We start from the raw sequence: 14,353 nt of genomic DNA, 5'->3' as shown, positions 1-14,353 counted from the left end.
GGACCATGTGTGTAACTAAACATAATCAACTCATAGGCCTACCCTGTAGTTAGTTGCTTTTAAATAGTCTCTAAATTACTTCGGCAAAAACTCGGTTCCGTCCGGGATTTTATCTCGGGACCACTCACACCCTAAGCGAGTATCATACCCCTAGACCAACGGACCATGCCTGTAACCAAATATGCTCAACTCATAGGCCTACCTTGTAGTTAGTTGCATATAAATAGCCACTAAATTACTTCTGCAAAAACTCGGGTCCGTCAGGGATTTGAACCCGGTACCACACGCACCCTAAGCGAGTAGCATAGCCCTAGACCAACGGACCATGTGTGTAACTAAACATGCTCAACTCATAGGCCTACCCTGTAGTTAGTTGCTTTTAAATAGTCACTAAATTGCTTCTGCATAAACTCGGGTCCGTCCAGGATTTCAACCCGGGGCCACTCACACCCGAAGCGAGTATCATACCCCTAGACCAACGAACCACGTGTGTAACTAAACATGCTCAACTCATAGACCTACCCTGTAGTTAGTTGCATTTAAATAGTCACTTAATTACTTCTGCATATACTCGGGTCCGTCCGGGATTTGAACCCGGTACCACTCGCACCCTAAGCGAGTATCATACCCCTAGACCAACGGACCATGTGTGTAACTAAACATGCTCAACTCATAGGCCTACCCTGTAGTTAGTTGCTTTTAAATAGTCACTAAATTGCTTCTGCATAAACTCGGGTCCGTCCAGGATTTCAACCCGGGGCCACTCACACCCGAAGCGTGTATCATACCCCTAGACCAACGGACCATGAATGATACTGAAACATGCTAAACTCGTAGGCCTACCTTGTTGTTAGTTGCATTTAATTAGTCACTAAATTACTTCTGCAAAAACTCGGCTTCGTCCGGGATTTTATCCCGGGACCACACGCACCCTAAGCGAGTATCATACCCCTAGACCAACGGACCATGTGTGTAACTAAACATACTCAACTCATAGGCCTACCTTGTTGTTAGTTGCATTTAAATAGTCTCTTAATTACTTCTGCAAAAACTCGAGTTCATCCAGGATTTGAACCCGGGACCACTCGCACCCAAAGCGAGTATCATACCCCTAGACCAAAGGACCATGTGTGTAACTAAAAATGCTCAACTCATAGGCCTACCCTGTAGTTAGTTGCATTAAAATAGCCACTAATTTACTTTTGCAAAAACTCGGGTCCGTCCGGGATTTGAACCCGGGACCACTCGCACCCAAAGCGAGTATCATACCCCTAGACCAACGGACCATGTGTGTAACTAAACATGCTCAACTCATAGGCCTACCCTGTAGTTAGTTGCATTAAAATAGTCACTAATTTACTTTTGCAAAAACTCGGGTCCGTCCGGGATTTGGACCCGGGACCACTCGCACCCAAAGCGAGTATCATACCCCTAGACCAACGGACCATGTGTGTAACTAAACATGCTCAACTCATAGGCCTACCCTGTAGTTAGTTGCTTTTAAATAGTCTCTAAATTACTTCGGCAAAAACTCGGGTCCGTCCGGGATTTTATCTCGGGACCACTCACACCCTAAGCAAGTATCATACCCCTAGACCAACGGACCATGCCTGTAACCAAATATGCTCAACTCATAGGCCTACCTTGTAGTTAGTTGCATATAAATAGCCACTAAATTACTTCTGCAAAAACTCGGGTCCGTCCGGGATTTGAACCCGGTACCACACGCACCCTAAGCGAGTAGCATAGCCCTAGACCAACGGACCATGTGTGTAACTAAACATGCTCAACTCATAGGCCTACCCTGTATTTAGTTGCTTTTAAATAGTCACTAAATTGCTTCTGCATAAACTCGGGTCCGTCCTGGATTTCAACCCGGGGCCACTCACACCCGAAGCGTGTATCATACCCCTAGACCAACGGACCATGAATGATACTGAAACATGCTAAACTCGTAGGCCTACCTTGTTGTTAGTTGCATTTAATTAGTCACTAAATTACTTCTGCAAAAACTCGGCTTCGTCCGGGATTTTATCCCGGGACCACACGCACCCTAAGCGAGTATCATACCCCTAGACCAACGGACCATGTGTGTAACTAAACATACTCAACTCATAGGCCTACCTTGTTGTTAGTTGCATTTAAATAGTCTCTTAATTACTTCTGCAAAAACTCGAGTTCATCCAGGATTTGAACCCGGGACCACTCGCACCCAAAGCGAGTATCATACCCCTAGACCAACGGACCATGTGTGCAACTAAACATGCTCTACTCATAGGCCTACCCTGTAGTTAGTTGCTTTTAAATAGTCTCTAAATTACTTCGGCAAAAACTCGGGTCCGTCCGGGATTTTATCTCGGGACCACTCACACCCTAAGCGAGTATCATACCCCTAGACCAACGGACCATGCCTGTAACCAAATATGCTCAACTCATAGGCCTACCTGGTAGTTAGTTGCATTTAAATAGCCACTAAATTACTTCTGCAAAAACTCGGGTCCGTCCGGGATTTGAACCCGGTACCACTCGCACCCTAAGCGAGTAGCATAGCCCTAGACCAACGAACCATGTGTGTCACTAAACATGCTCAACTCATAGACCTACCCTGTAGTTAGTTGCATTTAAATAGTCACTTAATTACTTCTGCATATACTCGGGTCCGTCCGGGATTTGAACCCGGTACCACTCGCACCCAAAGCGAGTATCATACCCCTAGACCAACGGACCATGTGTGTAACTAAACATGCTCAACTCATAGGCCTACCCTGTAGTTAGTTGCATTAAAATAGTCACTAATTTACTTTTGCAAAAACTCGGGTCCGTCCGGGATTTGGACCCGGGACCACTCGCACCCAAAGCGAGTATCATACCCCTAGACCAACGGACCATGTGTGTAACTAAACATAATCAACTCATAGGCCTACCCTGTAGTTAGTTGCTTTTAAATAGTCTCTAAATTACTTCGGCAAAAACTCGGTTCCGTCCGGGATTTTATCTCGGGACCACTCACACCCTAAGCGAGTATCATACCCCTAGACCAACGGACCATGCCTGTAACCAAATATGCTCAACTCATAGGCCTACCTTGTAGTTAGTTGCATATAAATAGCCACTAAATTACTTCTGCAAAAACTCGGGTCCGTCCGGGATTTGAACCCGGTACCACACGCACCCTAAGCGAGTAGCATAGCCCTAGACCAACGGACCATGTGTGTAACTAAACATGCTCAACTCATAGGCCTACCCTGTAGTTAGTTGCTTTTAAATAGTCACTAAATTGCTTCTGCATAAACTCGGGTCCGTCCAGGATTTCAACCCGGGGCCACTCACACCCGAAGCGAGTATCATACCCCTAGACCAACGAACCATGTGTGTAACTAAACATGCTCAACTCATAGACCTACCCTGTAGTTAGTTGCATTTAAATAGTCACTTAATTACTTCTGCATATACTCGGGTCCGTCCGGGATTTGAACCCGGTACCACTCGCACCCTAAGCGAGTATCATACCCCTAGACCAACGGACCATGTGTGTAACTAAACATGCTCAACTCATAGGCCTACCCTGTAGTTAGTTGCTTTTAAATAGTCACTAAATTGCTTCTGCATAAACTCGGGTCCGTCCTGGATTTGAACCCGGGGCCACTCACACCCGAAGCGTGTATCATACCCCTAGACCAACGGACCATGAATGATACTGAAACATGCTAAACTCGTAGGCCTACCTTGTTGTTAGTTGCATTTAATTAGTCACTAAATTACTTCTGCAAAAACTCGGCTTCGTCCGGGATTTTAACCCGGGACCACACGCACCCTAAGCGAGTATCATACCCCTAGACCAACGGACCATGTTTGTAACTAAACATACTCAACTCATAGGCCTACCCTGTAGTTAGTTGCTTTTAAATAGTCACTAAATTGCTTCTGCATAAACTCGGGTCCGTCCAGGATTTGAACCCGGGGCCACTCACACCCGAAGCGTGTATCATACCCCTAGACCAACGGACCATGAATGATACTGAAACATGCTAAACTCGTAGGCCTACCCTGTAGTTAGTTGCATTAAAATAGCCACTAATTTACTTTTGCAAAAACTCGGGTCCGTCCGGGATTTGAACCCGGGACCACTCGCACCCAAAGCGAGTATCATACCCCTAGACCAACGGACCATGTGTGTAACTAAACATGCTCAACTCATAGGCCTACCCTGTAGTTAGTTGCTTTTAAATAGTCACTAAATTGCTTCTGCATAAACACGGGTCCGTCCAGGATTTGAACCCGGGGCCACTCACACCCGAAGCGTGTATCATACCCCTTGACCAACGGACCATGTGTGTAACTAAACATGCTCAACTCATAGGCCTACCCTGTAGTTAGTTGCTTTTAAATAGTCACTAAATTGCTTCTGCATAAACTCGGGTCCGTCCAGGATTTGAACCCGGGGCCACTCACACCCGAAGCGTGTATCATACCCCTAGACCAACGGACCATGAATGATACTGAAACATGCTAAACTCGTAGGCCTACCTTGTTGTTAGTTAAATTTAAATAGTCTCTTAATTACTTCTGCAAAAACTAGGCTTCATCCAGGATTTGAACCCGGGACCACTCGCACCCAAAGAGAGTATCATAGCCCTACACCAACGAACCATGTGTGTAACTAAACATGCTCAATTCATAGACCTACCCTGCAGTTAGTTGCTTTTAAATAGTCACTTAATTACTTCTGCATATACTCGAGTCCGTCCGGGATTTGAACCCGGGACCACTCGCACCCAAAGCGAGTATCATACCCCTAGACCAACGGACCATGTGTGTAACTAAACATGCTCAACTCATAGGCCTACCCTGTAGTTAGTTGCTTTTAAATAGTCACTAAATTGCTTCTGCATAAACTCGGGTCCGTCCAGGATTTGAACCCGGGGCCACTCACACCCGAAGCGTGTATCATACCCCTAGACCAACGGACCATGAATGATACTGAAACATGCTAAACTCGTAGGCCTACCTTGTTGTTAGTTGCATTTAATTAGTCACTAAATTACTTCTGCAAAAACTCGGCTTCGTCCGGGATTTTAACCCGGGACCACACGCACCCTAAGCGAGTATCATACCCCTAGACCAACGGACCATGCCTGTAACCAAATATGCTCAACTCATAGGCCTACCTTGTAGTTAGTTGCATTTAAATAGCCACTAAATTACTTCTGCAAAAACTCGGGTCCGTCCGGGATTTGAACCCGGTACCACACGCACCCTAAGCGAGTAGCATAGCCCTAGACCAACGAACCATGTGTGTAACTAAACATGCTCAACTCATAGACCTACCCTGTAGTTAGTTGCATTTAAATAGTCTCTAAATTACTTCTGCATATACTCGGGTCCGTCCGGGATTTGAACCCGGGACCACTCGCACCCAAAGCGAGTATCATACCCCTTGACCAACGGACCATGTGTGTAACTAAACATGCTCAACTCATAGGCCTACCCTGTAGTTAGTTGCTTTTAAATAGTCACTAAATTGCTTCTGCATAAACTCGGGTCCGTCCAGGATTTGAACCCGGGGCCACTCACACCCGAAGCGTGTATCATACCCCTAGACCAACGGACCATGAATGATACTGAAACATGCTAAACTCGTAGGCCTACCTTGTTGTTAGTTAAATTTAAATAGTCTCTTAATTACTTCTGCAAAAACTAGGCTTCATCCAGGATTTGAACCCGGGACCATTCGCACCCAAAGCGAGTATCATAGCCCTACACCAACGAACCATGTGTGTAACTAAACATGCTCAATTCATAGACCTACCCTGCAGTTAGTTGCTTTTAAATAGTCACTTAATTACTTCTGCATATACTCGAGTCCGTCCGGGATTTGAACCCGGGACCACTCGCACCCAAAGCGAGTATCATACCCCTAGACCAACGGACCATGTGTGTAACTAAACATGCTCAACTCATAGGCCTACCCTGTAGTTAGTTGCTTTTAAATAGTCACTAAATTGCTTCTGCATAAACTCGGGTCCGTCCAGGATTTGAACCCGGGGCCACTCACACCCGAAGCGTGTATCATACCCCTAGACCAACGGACCATGAATGATACTGAAACATGCTAAACTCGTAGGCCTACCTTGTTGTTAGTTGCATTTAATTAGTCACTAAATTACTTCTGCAAAAACTCGGCTTCGTCCGGGATTTTAACCCGGGACCACACGCACCCTAAGCGAGTATCATACCCCTAGACCAACGGACCATGTTTGTAACTAAACATACTCAACTCATAGGCCTACCCTGTAGTTAGTTGCTTTTAAATAGTCACTAAATTGCTTCTGCATAAACTCGGGTCCGTCCAGGATTTGAATCCGGGGCCACTCACACCCAAAGCGAGTATCATACCCCTAGACCAACGGACCATGAATGATACTGAAACATGCTAAACTCGTAGGCCTACCCTGTAGTTAGTTGCATTAAAATAGCCACTAATTTACTTTTGCAAAAACTCGGGTCCGTCCGGGATTTGAACCCGGGACCACTCGCACCCAAAGCGAGTATCATACCCCTAGACCAACGGACCATGTGTGTAACTAAACATGCTCAACTCATAGGCCTACCCTGTAGTTAGTTGCATTAAAATAGTCACTAATTTACTTTTGCAAAAACTCGGGTCCGTCCGGGATTTGGACCCGGGTCCACTCGCACCCAAAGCGAGTATCATACCCCTAGACCAACGGACCATGTGTGTAACTAAACATGCTCAACTCATAGGCCTACCCTGTAGTTAGTTGCTTTTAAATAGTCTCTAAATTACTTCGGCAAAAACTCGGGTCCGTCCGGGATTTTATCTCGGGACCACTCGCACCCAAAGCGAGTATCATACCCCTAGACCAACGGACCATGTGTGTAACTAAACATGCTCAACTCATAGGCCTACCCTGTAGTTAGTTGCTTTTAAATAGTCACTAAATTGCTTCTGCATAAACTCGGGTCCGTCCAGGATTTGAACCCGGGGCCACTCACACCCGAAGCGTGTATCATACCCCTTGACCAACGGACCATGTGTGTAACTAAACATGCTCAACTCATAGGCCTACCCTGTAGTTAGTTGCTTTTAAATAGTCACTAAATTGCTTCTGCATAAACTCGGGTCCGTCCAGGATTTGAACCCGGGGCCACTCACACCCGAAGCGTGTATCATACCCCTAGACCAACGGACCATGAATGATACTGAAACATGCTAAACTCGTAGGCCTACCTTGTTGTTAGTTGCATTTAATTAGTCACTAAATTACTTCTGCAAAAACTCGGCTTCGTCCGGGATTTTAACCCGGGACCACACGCACCCTAAGCGAGTATCATACCCCTAGACCAACGGACCATGTTTGTAACTAAACATACTCAACTCATAGGCCTACCCTGTAGTTAGTTGCTTTTAAATAGTCACTAAATTGCTTCTGCATAAACTCGGGTCCGTCCAGGATTTGAACCCGGGGCCACTCACACCCAAAGCGAGTATCATACCCCTAGACCAACGGACCATGAATGATACTGAAACATGCTAAACTCGTAGGCCTACCCTGTAGTTAGTTGCATTAAAATAGCCACTAATTTACTTTTGCAAAAACTCGGGTCCGTCCGGGATTTGAACCCGGGACCACTCGCACCCAAAGCGAGTATCATACCCCTAGACCAACGGACCATGTGTGTAACTAAACATGCTCAACTCATAGGCCTACCCTGTAGTTAGTTGCATTAAAATAGTCACTAATTTACTTTTGCAAAAACTCGGGTCCGTCCGGGATTTGGACCCGGGTCCACTCGCACCCAAAGCGAGTATCATACCCCTAGACCAACGGACCATGTGTGTAACTAAACATGCTCAACTCATAGGCCTACCCTGTAGTTAGTTGCTTTTAAATAGTCTCTAAATTACTTCGGCAAAAACTCGGGTCCGTCCGGGATTTTATCTCGGGACCACTCGCACCCAAAGCGAGTATCATACCCCTAGACCAACGGACCATGTGTGTAACTAAACATGCTCAACTCATAGGCCTACCCTGTAGTTAGTTGCTTTTAAATAGTCACTAAATTGCTTCTGCATAAACTCGGGTCCGTCCAGGATTTGAACCCGGGGCCACTCACACCCGAAGCGTGTATCATACCCCTTGACCAACGGACCATGTGTGTAACTAAACATGCTCAACTCATAGGCCTACCCTGTAGTTAGTTGCTTTTAAATAGTCACTAAATTGCTTCTGCATAAACTCGGGTCCGTCCAGGATTTGAACCCGGGGCCACTCACACCCGAAGCGTGTATCATACCCCTAGACCAACGGACCATGATTGATACTGAAACATGCTAAACTCGTAGGCCTACCTTGTTGTTAGTTAAATTTAAATAGTCTCTTAATTACTTCTGCAAAAACTAGGCTTCATCCAGGATTTGAACCCGGGACCACTCGCACCCAAAGCGAGTATCATAGCCCTACACCAACGAACCATGTGTGTAACTAAATATGCTCAATTCATAGACCTACCCTGCAGTTAGTTGCTTTTAAATAGTCACTTAATTACTTCTGCATATACTCGAGTCCGTCCGGGATTTGAACCCGGGACCACTCGCACCCAAAGCGAGTATCATACCCCTAGACCAACGGACCATGTGTGTAACTAAACATGCTCAACTCATAGGCCTACCCTGTAGTTAGTTGCTTTTAAATAGTCACTAAATTGCTTCTGCATAAACTCGGGTCCGTCCAGGATTTGAACCCGGGGCCACTCACACCCGAAGCGTGTATCATACCCCTAGACCAACGGACCATGAATGATACTGAAACATGCTAAACTCGTAGGCCTACCTTGTTGTTAGTTGCATTTAATTAGTCACTAAATTACTTCTGCAAAAACTCGGCTTCGTCCGGGATTTTAACCCGGGACCACACGCACCCTAAGCGAGTATCATACCCCTAGACCAACGGACCATGCCTGTAACCAAATATGCTCAACTCATAGGCCTACCTTGTAGTTAGTTGCATTTAAATAGCCAATAAATTACTTCTGCAAAAACTCGGGTCCGTCCGGGATTTGAACCCGGTACCACACGCACCCTAAGCGAGTAGCATAGCCCTAGACCAACGAACCATGTGTGTAACTAAACATGCTCAACTCATAGACCTACCCTGTAGTTAGTTGCATTTAAATAGTCTCTAAATTACTTCTGCATATACTCGGGTCCGTCCGGGATTTGAACCCGGGACCACTCGCACCCAAAGCGAGTATCATACCCCTTGACCAACGGACCATGTGTGTAACTAAACATGCTCAACTCATAGGCCTACCCTGTAGTTAGTTGCTTTTAAATAGTCACTAAATTGCTTCTGCATAAACTCGGGTCCGTCCAGGATTTGAACCCGGGGCCACTCACACCCGAAGCGTGTATCATACCCCTAGACAAACGGACCATGAATGATACTGAAACATGCTAAACTCGTAGGCCTACCTTGTTGTTAGTTGCATTTAATTAGTCACTAAATTACTTCTGCAAAAACTCGGCTTCGTCCGGGATTTTAACCCGGGACCACACGCACCCTAAGCGAGTATCATACCCCTAGACCAACGGACCATGTTTGTAACTAAACATACTCAACTCATAGGCCTACCCTGTAGTTAGTTGCTTTTAAATAGTCACTAAATTGCTTCTGCATAAACTCGGGTCCGTCCAGGATTTGAACCCGGGGCCACTCACACCCGAAGCGTGTATCATACCCCTAGACCAACGGACCATGAATGATACTGAAACATGCTAAACTCGTAGGCCTACCCTGTAGTTAGTTGCATTAAAATAGCCACTAATTTACTTTTGCAAAAACTCGGGTCCGTCCGGGATTTGAACCCGGGACCACTCGCACCCAAAGCGAGTATCATACCCCTAGACCAACGGACCATGTGTGTAACTAAACATGCTCAACTCATAGGCCTACCCTGTAGTTAGTTGCATTAAAATAGTCACTAATTTACTTTTGCAAAAACTCGGGTCCGTCCGGGATTTGGACCCGGGTCCACTCGCACCCAAAGCGAGTATCATACCCCTAGACCAACGGACCATGTGTGTAACTAAACATGCTCAACTCATAGGCCTACCCTGTAGTTAGTTGCTTTTAAATAGTCTCTAAATTACTTCGGCAAAAACTCGGGTCCGTCCGGGATTTTATCTCGGGACCACTCACACCCTAAGCGAGTATCATACCCCTAGACCAACGGACCATGCCTGTAACCAAATATGCTCAACTCATAGGCCTACCTTGTAGTTAGTTGCATTTAAATAGCCACTAAATTACTTCTGCAAAAACTCGGGTCCGTCCGGGATTTGAACCCGGTACCACACGCACCCTAAGCGAGTAGCATAGCCCTAGACCAACGAACCATGTGTGTAACTAAACATGCTCAACTCATAGACCTACCCTGTAGTTAGTTGCATTTAAATAGGCTCTAAATTACTTCTGCATATACTCGGGTCCGTCCGGGATTTGAACCCGGGACCACTCGCACCCAAAGCGAGTATCATACCCCTTGACCAAAGGACCATGTGTGTAACTAAACATGCTCAACTCATAGGCCTACCCTGTAGTTAGTTGCTTTTAAATAGTCACTAAATTGCTTCTGCATAAACTCGGGTCCGTCCAGGATTTGAACCCGGGGCCACTCACACCCGAAGCGTGTATCATACCCCTAGACCAACGGACCATGAATGATACTGAAACATGCTAAACTCGTAGGCCTACCTTGTTGTTAGTTAAATTTAAATAGTCTCTTAATTACTTCTGCAAAAACTAGGCTTCATCCAGGATTTGAACCCGGGACCACTCGCACCCAAAGCGAGTATCATAGCCCTACACCAACGAACCATGTGTGTAACTAAACCTGCTCAATTCATAGACCTACCCTGCAGTTAGTTGCTTTTAAATAGTCACTTAATTACTTCTGCATATACTCGAGTCCGTCCGGGATTTGAACCCGGGACCACTCGCACCCAAAGCGAGTATCATACCCCTAGACAAATGGACCATGTGTGTAACTAAAAATGCTCAACTCATAGGCCTACCCTGTAGTTAGTTGCATTAAAATAGCCACTAATTTACTTTTGCAAAAACTCGGGTCTGTCCGGGATTTGAACCCGGGACCACTCGCACCCAAAGCGAGTATCATACCCCTAGACCAAAGGACCATGTGTGTAACTAAACATGCTCAACTCATAGGCCTACCCTGTAGTTAGTTGCATTAAAATAGTCACTAATTTACTTTTGCAAAAACTCGGGTCCGTCCGGGATTTGAACCCGGGACCACTCGCACCCAAAGCGAGTATCATACCCCTAGACCAACGGACCATGTGTGTAACTAAACATGCTCAACTCATAGGCCTACCCTGTAGTTAGTTGCTTTTAAATAGTCTCTAAATTACTTCGGCAAAAACTCGGGTCCGTCCGGGATTTTATCTCGGGACCACTCACACCCTAAGCGAGTATCATACCCCTAGACCATGCCTGTAACCAAATATGCTCAACTCATAGGCCTACCTTGTAGTTAGTTGCATTTAAATAGCCACTAAATTACTTCTGCAAAAACTCGGGTCCGTCCGGGATTTGAACCCGGTACCACTCGCACCCTAAGCGAGTAGCATAGCCCTAGACCAACGAACCATGTGTGTAACTAAACATGCTCAACTCATAGACCTACCCTGTAGTTAGTTGCATTTAAATAGTCACTTAATTACTTCTGCATATACTCGAGTCCGTCCGGGATTTGAACCCGGGACCACTCGCACCCAAAGCGAGTATCATACCCCTAGACCAACGGACCATGTGTGTAACTAAACATGCTCAACTCATAGGCCTACCCTGTAGTTAGTTGCTTTTAAATAGTCTCTAAATTACTTCGGCAAAAACTCGGGTCCGTCCGGGATTTTATCTCGGGACCACTCACACCCTAAGCGAGTATCATACCCCTAGACCAACGGACCATGCCTGTAACCAAATATGCTCAACTCATAGGCCTACCTTGTAGTTAGTTGCATTTAAATAGCCACTAAATTACTTCTGCAAAAACTCGGGTCCGTCCGGGATTTGAACCCGGTACCACACGCACCCTAAGCGAGTAGCATAGCCCTAGACCAACGAACCATGTGTGTAACTAAACATGCTCAACTCATAGACCTACCCTGTAGTTAGTTGCATTTAAATAGTCACTTAATTACTTCTGCATATACTCGGGTCCGTCCGGGATTTGAACCCGGGACCACTCGCACCCAAAGCGAGTATCATACCCCTAGACCAACGGACCATGTGTGTAACTAAACATGCTCAACTCATAGGCCTACCCTGTAGTTAGTTGCTTTTAAATAGTCACTAAATTGCTTCTGCATAAACTCGGGTCCGTCCAGGATTTGAACCCGGGGCCACTCACACCCGAAGCGTGTATCATACCCCTAGACCAACGGACCATGAATGATACTGAAACATGCTAAACTCGTAGGCCTACCTTGTTGTTAGTTAAATTTAAATAGTCTCTTAATTACTTCTGCAAAAACTAGGCTTCATCCAGGATTTGAACCCGGGACCACTCGCACCCAAAGCGAGTATCATAGCCCTACACCAACGAACCATGTGTGTAACTAAACATGCTCAATTCATAGACCTACCCTGCAGTTAGTTGCTTTTAAATAGTCACTTAATTACTTCTGCATATACTCGAGTCCGTCCGGGATTTGAACCCGGGACCACTCGCACCCAAAGCGAGTATCATACCCCTAGACCAATGGACCATGTGTGTAACTAAAAATGCTCAACTCATAGGCCTACCCTGTAGTTAGTTGCATTAAAATAGCCACTAATTTACTTTTGCAAAAACTCGGGTCTGTCCGGGATTTGAACCCGGGACCACTCGCACCCAAAGCGAGTATCATACCCCTAGACCAAAGGACCATGTGTGTAACTAAACATGCTCAACTCATAGGCCTACCCTGTAGTTAGTTGCATTAAAATAGTCACTAATTTACTTTTGCAAAAACTCGGGTCCGTCCGGGATTTGAACCCGGGACCACTCGCACCCAAAGCGAGTATCATACCCCTAGACCAACGGACCATGTGTGTAACTAAACATGCTCAACTCATAGGCCTACCCTGTAGTTAGTTGCTTTTAAATAGTCTCTAAATTACTTCTGCAAAAACTCGGGTCCGTCCGGGATTTGAACCCGGTACCACACGCACCCTAAGCGAGTAGCATAGCCCTAGACCAACGAACCATATGTGTAACTAAACATGCTCAACTCATAGACCTACCCTGTAGTTAGTTGCATTTAAATAGTCACTTAATTACTTCTGCATATACTCGGGTCCGTCCGGGATTTGAACCCGGGACCACTCGCACCCAAAGCGAGTATCATACCCCTAGACCAACGGACCATGTGTGTAACTAAACATGCTCAACTCATAGGCCTACCCTGTAGTTAGTTGCTTTTAAATAGTCACTAAATTGCTTTTGCAAAAACTCGGGTCTGTCCGGGATTTGAACCCGGGACCACTCGCACCCAAAGCGAGTATCATACCCCTAGACCAAAGGACCATGTGTGTAACTAAACATGCTCAACTCATAGGCCTACCCTGTAGTTAGTTGCATTAAAATAGTCACTAATTTACTTTTGCAAAAACTCGGGTCCGTCCGGGATTTGAACCCGGGACCACTCGCACCCAAAGCGAGTATCATACCCCTAGACCAACGGACCATGCCTGTAACCAAATATGCTCAACTCATAGGCCTACCTTGTAGTTAGTTGCATTTAAATAGCCACTAAATTACTTCTGCAAAAACTCGGGTCCGTCCGGGATTTGAACCCGGTACCACACGCACCCTAAGCGAGTAGCATAGCCCTAGACCAACGAACCATGTGTGTAACTAAACATGCTCAACTCATAGACCTACCCTGTAGTTAGTTGCATTTAAATAGTCACTTAATTACTTCTGCATATACTCGGGTCCGTCCGGGATTTGAACCCGGGACCACTCGCACCCAAAGCGAGTATCATACCCCTAGACCAACGGACCATGTGTGTAACTAAACATGCTCAACTCATAGGCCTACCCTGTAGTTAGTTGCTTTTAAATAGTCACTAAATTGCTTCTGCATAAACTCGGGTCCGTCCAGGATTTGAACCCGGGGCCACTCACACCCGAAGCGTGTATCATACCCCTAGACCAACGGACCATGAATGATACTGAAACATGCTAAACTCGTAGGCCTACCTTGTTGTTAGTTAAATTTAAATAGTCTCTTAATTACTTCTGCAAAAACTAGGCTTCATCC

The 14,353-nt window shown here is 45.8% G+C and overlaps 20 non-coding genes across 20 annotated transcripts; all 20 read right to left on the bottom strand.

Annotated features, from left to right (window-relative positions):
• Positions 1 to 573: 573 nt before the first annotated feature.
• TRNAP-AGG (transfer RNA proline (anticodon AGG)) lies at positions 574 to 645 on the bottom strand. The gene has a single exon. It is a non-coding gene; the product is annotated as a tRNA-Pro (tRNA).
• Positions 646 to 1,214: 569 nt separating this feature from the next.
• Positions 1,215 to 1,286, bottom strand: TRNAP-UGG (transfer RNA proline (anticodon UGG)). Its single transcript has one exon. It is a non-coding gene; the product is annotated as a tRNA-Pro (tRNA).
• Positions 1,287 to 2,655: 1,369 nt separating this feature from the next.
• TRNAP-UGG (transfer RNA proline (anticodon UGG)) lies at positions 2,656 to 2,727 on the bottom strand. The gene has a single exon. It is a non-coding gene; the product is annotated as a tRNA-Pro (tRNA).
• A 728-nt stretch (positions 2,728 to 3,455) lies between these two features.
• TRNAP-AGG (transfer RNA proline (anticodon AGG)) lies at positions 3,456 to 3,527 on the bottom strand. Its single transcript has one exon. It is a non-coding gene; the product is annotated as a tRNA-Pro (tRNA).
• Positions 3,528 to 4,097: 570 nt separating this feature from the next.
• Positions 4,098 to 4,169, bottom strand: TRNAP-UGG (transfer RNA proline (anticodon UGG)). The gene has a single exon. It is a non-coding gene; the product is annotated as a tRNA-Pro (tRNA).
• Positions 4,170 to 4,738: 569 nt separating this feature from the next.
• Positions 4,739 to 4,810, bottom strand: TRNAP-UGG (transfer RNA proline (anticodon UGG)). The gene has a single exon. It is a non-coding gene; the product is annotated as a tRNA-Pro (tRNA).
• Positions 4,811 to 5,379: 569 nt separating this feature from the next.
• On the bottom strand, positions 5,380 to 5,451 carry TRNAP-UGG (transfer RNA proline (anticodon UGG)). The gene has a single exon. It is a non-coding gene; the product is annotated as a tRNA-Pro (tRNA).
• A 409-nt stretch (positions 5,452 to 5,860) lies between these two features.
• TRNAP-UGG (transfer RNA proline (anticodon UGG)) lies at positions 5,861 to 5,932 on the bottom strand. The gene has a single exon. It is a non-coding gene; the product is annotated as a tRNA-Pro (tRNA).
• Positions 5,933 to 6,502: 570 nt separating this feature from the next.
• On the bottom strand, positions 6,503 to 6,574 carry TRNAP-UGG (transfer RNA proline (anticodon UGG)). The gene has a single exon. It is a non-coding gene; the product is annotated as a tRNA-Pro (tRNA).
• A 1,050-nt stretch (positions 6,575 to 7,624) lies between these two features.
• On the bottom strand, positions 7,625 to 7,696 carry TRNAP-UGG (transfer RNA proline (anticodon UGG)). The gene has a single exon. It is a non-coding gene; the product is annotated as a tRNA-Pro (tRNA).
• Positions 7,697 to 8,585: 889 nt separating this feature from the next.
• Positions 8,586 to 8,657, bottom strand: TRNAP-UGG (transfer RNA proline (anticodon UGG)). The gene has a single exon. It is a non-coding gene; the product is annotated as a tRNA-Pro (tRNA).
• Positions 8,658 to 9,226: 569 nt separating this feature from the next.
• TRNAP-UGG (transfer RNA proline (anticodon UGG)) lies at positions 9,227 to 9,298 on the bottom strand. Its single transcript has one exon. It is a non-coding gene; the product is annotated as a tRNA-Pro (tRNA).
• A 570-nt stretch (positions 9,299 to 9,868) lies between these two features.
• Positions 9,869 to 9,940, bottom strand: TRNAP-UGG (transfer RNA proline (anticodon UGG)). The gene has a single exon. It is a non-coding gene; the product is annotated as a tRNA-Pro (tRNA).
• Positions 9,941 to 11,309: 1,369 nt separating this feature from the next.
• Positions 11,310 to 11,381, bottom strand: TRNAP-UGG (transfer RNA proline (anticodon UGG)). The gene has a single exon. It is a non-coding gene; the product is annotated as a tRNA-Pro (tRNA).
• Positions 11,382 to 11,781: 400 nt separating this feature from the next.
• TRNAP-UGG (transfer RNA proline (anticodon UGG)) lies at positions 11,782 to 11,853 on the bottom strand. Its single transcript has one exon. It is a non-coding gene; the product is annotated as a tRNA-Pro (tRNA).
• A 408-nt stretch (positions 11,854 to 12,261) lies between these two features.
• Positions 12,262 to 12,333, bottom strand: TRNAP-UGG (transfer RNA proline (anticodon UGG)). The gene has a single exon. It is a non-coding gene; the product is annotated as a tRNA-Pro (tRNA).
• Positions 12,334 to 13,062: 729 nt separating this feature from the next.
• TRNAP-UGG (transfer RNA proline (anticodon UGG)) lies at positions 13,063 to 13,134 on the bottom strand. The gene has a single exon. It is a non-coding gene; the product is annotated as a tRNA-Pro (tRNA).
• Positions 13,135 to 13,382: 248 nt separating this feature from the next.
• Positions 13,383 to 13,454, bottom strand: TRNAP-UGG (transfer RNA proline (anticodon UGG)). Its single transcript has one exon. It is a non-coding gene; the product is annotated as a tRNA-Pro (tRNA).
• A 248-nt stretch (positions 13,455 to 13,702) lies between these two features.
• Positions 13,703 to 13,774, bottom strand: TRNAP-UGG (transfer RNA proline (anticodon UGG)). Its single transcript has one exon. It is a non-coding gene; the product is annotated as a tRNA-Pro (tRNA).
• Positions 13,775 to 14,022: 248 nt separating this feature from the next.
• TRNAP-UGG (transfer RNA proline (anticodon UGG)) lies at positions 14,023 to 14,094 on the bottom strand. The gene has a single exon. It is a non-coding gene; the product is annotated as a tRNA-Pro (tRNA).
• Positions 14,095 to 14,353: the final 259 nt, after the last annotated feature.

The sequence above is a fragment of the Phalangium opilio genome, unplaced genomic scaffold, assembly GCF_054372755.1.
Source record: "Phalangium opilio isolate 3A_F unplaced genomic scaffold, DU_Popi_V2 ptg000093l_1, whole genome shotgun sequence".
Taxonomy (NCBI): Eukaryota; Metazoa; Arthropoda; class Arachnida; order Opiliones; family Phalangiidae; genus Phalangium; species Phalangium opilio.
This window is presented reverse-complemented; position numbering and strand designations above follow the sequence as displayed.